The sequence below is a fragment of the Zerene cesonia genome, chromosome 20 (genome assembly GCF_012273895.1).
Source record: "Zerene cesonia ecotype Mississippi chromosome 20, Zerene_cesonia_1.1, whole genome shotgun sequence".
Lineage (NCBI taxonomy): Eukaryota > Metazoa > Arthropoda > Insecta > Lepidoptera > Pieridae > Zerene > Zerene cesonia.
This window is the reverse complement of record NC_052121.1, coordinates 9,627,361-9,633,710: the sequence shown is the minus strand read 5'-3', so window position 1 is coordinate 9,633,710 and position 6,350 is coordinate 9,627,361.

Genomic DNA, 6,350 nt, shown 5'->3' with positions numbered 1-6,350 from the left:
GCTAAAACAATTTATTATAAAAATCATAGAAAATTTAAACATAACGGAATAGAGCAAGAATGCCAAATAAATTGCTTTTTCATCGCAACTGTACAGATGGCCTCTTACAGCTATCTTATGAGATAACTAATTGATAAGTTATCACGAGAAACATTAAACAACATAATATAAAAATTAATACATTCACACATTGTCATACGTGCATGTAGTAACATTCAAAATTGTAGTCAAATAGTGAAACCATCGTATCGTATAGATCAAATAATATAATTTTATAAAGAAAGTCAGATCCAATTTATTGTATTGGTAACATACTAGGGAAACTTTTTGTTGTTAGTTAAAGTAAACAAATCATAATGCCGATAACTATAATACAAAAACATTTATCTTGTACCAACAATAAATGTTTGTATGAACTATTTTATACTGAAAATATACATAACTTTAGCGGAAATATCTAGATGTACCAAAGATGGACGATGTCAACCTGTATCCGTTGCATTCAGGTGTAGGCAAGTTATGAAATAAGTAGTTTATTATGACAAACACTTAGAAAAAAGCACTTTGATTAAAATACTCAGTAGCACACACTGGCTGCGCCCGAGTTGACCGGGAATAAAAACTAAATCAGATAACCTGTGTCGACCGCTGTACCTCTCATGAAGGAGAAATTCTGGTGAATTTCTTTTAAATGTATTGATTACTAATAATCCTCCACAAACCTTAATCAACCAAATCAGTTAGTCAAATTTGCGAATTTATTGGGATGAAATAATAACATCTCATGCATGTGTAAATGATTCATCATCTCCCAAAAGCTGTCTAGACATGGTCCTACGCACCAAGCGTTCGACCCAAAGGTCAAATGTGTAGTCAAAGGCACATTACAAAGTATACTTGAGCGTCTTTGCTCGCGACACAAGAGGTTTTCACGCTTCGTCGTGATGATAGATGGGAAATGCTTTTTCCAGGTATTCGTTAAGTCGGATAGAAACTAGCATTGAAATATTTTTAAACTATTAAATATCAGCCTTATCCAATGTTAATAATAACTCTTACTATTTTTCTTTTTATTACTTGTCCCTACGCCTTATAATATAACATTTTACCGACTACTGCAACTAAGAACAATTTTTTCTTCCCTGAATTGAGATTCGCTTCAGACAAAAATGTTAGTCATTGAACAGGATTACAGAGAAGACCTCAAACAAAAGCTCACCTTGTGCAGCCACCGCTAAAGCTGATTCATACCACCCTCATACAGTATTTCCCAAGTCACATTCGTCAGTTATTAATGGCGCATTGTTATGGTCTACGCGCACCTTTGGCGGTGGTCAAGCCCCGGAGTTTGTGCGTATGAACTCTTAATACGCAATTAAGCATCGTTACACTTGCAAACCGATAAATATACATACATTTCATTTCTACACTAATATTATAAGAGGAAACTTTTATATTTCTGTACGTTTGAAATGTTCTCACGTAAAAAAACACTGATTCGATTAAAAAAATTCTTTCACGATGAGATGACGCAACTTCACTGGGTGTCTTGGACTATATATGTACCAGGTGTACGAAGCCGGGGCGAATAGTTGTATGATAAATACCGTAAGTATTTAGTACATATGTATCTTCTTTACTTGCGAGTTTTACGTATACACGTTCCAGCGATTGTATCATGCGTACTGTGTATGTATTCCAAATGGACAAATTGAACCGAAGCTTGACAATGGCACAGATGAATATAAATTATGTAAAAGTGACAATATTCTCGAAACGTTTAATACTTAAAAAAAAGACAAACTTTCAAAATAAATTAAGAATCGTGCATTTATGTGTTTACTAGCTGCGCCCCGCGGTTTCACTCGCGTAAGTCCGTATCCCGTAGGAATATCGGGATAAAAAGTTGCTTATATGTTATTCCAGTTGTCCAGCTGTCTACGTACCAAATTTCATTGCAATCGGTTCAGTAGTTTTTGCGTGAAAGAGCAACAAACACACACACATCCTTACAAACTTTCGCATTTATAATATCAGTAGGAAGTAGGATTGTGTCCGTTGCAGTATGAAATACGAGATTAATATGCGGAATAGAAGCAACAAAAATTAATTGCCTTAAACAATCAAATTACTTCAGACTCACTATAAAACGTTAATTAAAAAGTACCAAGGTCAGGTATGTCACGTATACAAACAGACGGGGCGAGGCGAAGCAAACAGCGATAAAAATAGGTTGTTCAACAATTACCTCAATGTACGAGAAATAGTATATTACAAAATTTTACAAAATGGTATACCATAAAAATATATTAACTGGTTTTTCGAGTTAAAGATGTAAGTACATGATGATGATGATGATACGTTTGATAATTTCAAAATCACAAACAGAAATGATTCAGGTCTATAATCTAAGATATAAATGTATTTGCACTGAAAATCACTTCATTCAATCACAAATTTTTCGATAATGATTTTCAAAAACTGAAATAATTTTTCTTTTAAATCTTTTCCTCAAAAAAACTGAAATAAGATCAAACCGTGGATTCTGAATCTTCCACCATATAAAACATAAACGCATCTTATCTCGGAGATAATCTCAAAAACAAATGATTGCGATAATTACATATGTGTGCGATGTTTACAGAAATATACACATGCATACAACTATCGCCACACAATGCGCTCTGCCCTACAAACATTATCAAGGGAAGCTTACATAACACATGCGATAAAGCATGCTCTAATTTACAGTCTAATTAAATAACACATAGAGTTTAATATGCTCTGCATCCAGTAAGGAGTCCTGAAATCGTATGAGTTTATATGAGGTATTCATAATTCATTCAGAAATAATAAATAGATAAAGGTATAGATTAAATATCTTCAAACATAAAAAACAAAAACGTGGTCGACATGGATTTTCTATTATAATGATTACTGAATGGATTATTATACTATAAGCCCGGTTGAGAATTTCAATGCTATAAAACTAAAAATTAAATTATAAGCCCGGTTGTTTTTGATATTTTTGTGAAAAAGGGAGTACAACTGTCTGTTTTTGATATAGACAAAACAGTAAGATGAAATTTAATGAATTTTTGGTTTCGTTTCAGAAATATGTACCGGTACCTAATTTTGCATAATTAAATATAAGAAACGTTTCTTGAAACAAACTCCAAGCATTCGAGGTTGGCCTTTAACATAGATTTATGAAGATTTAAGTTCCCTTTTAAAATACAGACACAACAAGTTCAGAAAAACATGTCTCACCTCAAGTAACAACTGGTATACCAACACAATCAACACAAGCAGCAATCAGAAACAAAACACAATTATTCCACAGACACGCACATCTAACGCAGGTTCAATTCGAAAGCGCCGCAGTTTAATACTGAGCACGGGCCACAACACAGTTCAATCGCTCATTAGAAAAAGCAGCAGAGATAAACTGGCGACGAGCGGTCGAAAAGGCTATATCGGACGGTTAACTGGACCGGAGCCTGACAACGGGACCGCGCACGCGCACGTAAATACCGTGACATTTAGTGCGTACGCGCGTGGGACACGCTTTCTTGGGCCGCCGTACCATCGGACACAAGTGGAGTGGGAATTCAATTCATACATTATTCCAAAGACAATTTAAAATCATTAATGAATATACTTTTAAAAAACTAAAAAACACGTTTATTTTTTTTTTTTGATTCAGAATAAAAAGATAAACTCATGAAATAATTGCATTAACACAGACTCTTGGTAAACGTACAAACTTTGTATAAAATGTGTCTGTACAATGGGGGTCAAAATCTAGCCTTAAAAAGGAGTTAGATACATACAAGCATACAGCTGAATCCTATAAAAGCGTGTTGATAAATAGATTTCTAAGATAAACATTCTATCTTTGTGCCTACGATGCGTTTTCACACTTATTTTTTCGGTGATAACCTAACAACATCAACAATTAATACCGATTCCATCCACACTCATATTATAAATGCGAAAGTAGCTGTCTGCCTAAACCACTGAATCGATTTTGATGAAATTTGGTATGAAGATAGAACTGACCTTAGGAAAGGACATAGGATACTTTTTATCGCGAAAAAAGGGTAGAAGGGATTGAAAAAGGAGATGAAAGCGATATAACCGAATTCCAAGCGGGTGAAACCGCGGGCGGATAGCTAGTATTTAAAAATTAATTATAATTATTACTTTTTTTTCGCTAAATTGTTTACAAATCTCATATAGGAACACATTCTACAAAACGTCAAAAAGCAAATCACGTTAAAATACCGGTTATGATAATTAAGTACTACACAATAAAAATATAAACGTTTAATGTAAGATCAATTAGATTTTAGAATTAGATAGAAAGAAAAGAATAAGCTTGAAGGGTTCATTCGAATGATATTAGTGACTAACACTAAGGTGTATCGAACCGACTCAGGTCGTCGCTGAAAAATTATAATATAATTTATGCAGCCCTTATCGAAAATTGCACACGAAACGCCACTTCTATAACGTGGTTCAGAAACAAAGCAGCTTATTTAAACTGTAGCACCAGTATTTCTTTTACTGCGGCGCATTCTTTTTCGATTTTTGTACTAAACAGCTATTTGTGATGATTGCATAAACGTGGCGTTGATTGCACTAGATTTCTGTTATTTAACGTAAACGTTCTTTTTTATCAAGATAATTACGATAGTTGTAAGCATTAACTAGTCCATTATAATCGCTAACAACGTGAGTGGGTTTGTGGTCAGCAGTGAGCAACATAATTAACCGCAACGTTGCTAATCCTATCTAAACAGAAATCGAATCATGTCAAACTTCCACACAACACCCTCACGTTTATCGTACAATCCCTGTAATTAGTATGGTAATGTTATATTCATATATCGGCCATCCCTGCTTATGGGTAATGGTATATAATCGAAACCTATTTTTTATAATTCTGTATTTTCGGTGCTTAGGTATTAGACGCTTACCGTTACCAAAACTGGATAATGAAAATAAAGACATATTTTAAACACGAAGACGAACAAATGAAGATGTCGCATATATTTCCAATTCCAAAACATTATCACAAGAAATTCGAATAAAATGTTACACTGCATTAAGCTAATGGCTATATAATATAGAACAGCATTGATATTCGAAACCATATTAGTTTTCACGGTCGGGGTTACGGAAAGCTACTTCATAAAGAGTCATAACGTTAAGTGGATTAATAAATATACCTAAATATAACATATACCGATTTTTTCTAAAGCAACTAGCGCTGTGTTTCAGAATGTTTTGGGTTACAGAGGGAGAACGTCTGGTCGTATTAAAATAGAAAGCGGGTTACTCGTATTCAGTGCAAGATAAGGAAAAACGACAAATGTGGCGCTTTCAACACTCTTCAACCTTAATATCTACTAAAATATTATAGAGACGAAAGATTTCTTTATTGCATAGGTACGATCGTATTAAATATTATCCCGTAACAACCCGGACGGAAAACCAGCGATATATACATATATCGAGTCGGAAGTCGCAATGTTTAAAATATTTATATAAAAAATTATGACAAACTTGCTTATTCACTATTGATTAAAACACGCCTTATTTTAACGATTCAAATCGAGTCTAAAAGAGTCAGTTACATACAAACATACGAGTGAATATTTTGGCTTATTCCTTTGTGATTTATCAATTGTCACTTATTCTAACCGAACTCGCTACGAGTTAAATATTATGCAACATTTCGCACACAAGTGTTGTCCCCTTCCAGGTTGCGTTGAAGAGAAATCTCAAATCGCTAATGTTATACCATAATATTAAGTGCAATGACGACACGGTGTAATTGCGAGGAAATAATATAAATATATTACGTGACTCACACGTGTGATGCGCTCGAATCGTGCGCACAGCGCCGGAGTATTTTGATACCGTGCATGATAATTATTGTAAGGGTGTATGAATAGGCTGAGAGACAGCGTGGGGTTTATTTAAGTAATTGTTAACCCGAAAATATGGCAAATAGAACACGTTGTACAGGTACAACTAAAATTTAAAACGGAATCGACTTTTTCAACGACGGTTAAATAACCAACGGTGGAGGTTCTCAAATCTCAAAAGTGGTGAAAAAAGGGGTGATTTCAGTTTTTTAGTAGAATTCATTTTCTTGTTATTTTTACAAAGTTTTAGTATGACAAATGGGGAAAACAAACATTTTAAAGCAAACGCAATGCTGCAAAATACCGTTTTGAATTCATTCATGATCAATAGGAATGAGAGGTATTTCTACAATCAGAGTGAGTAAGCTCAAAATTAATTAACTTACATAAATAATTAAATAACTATCACATGTT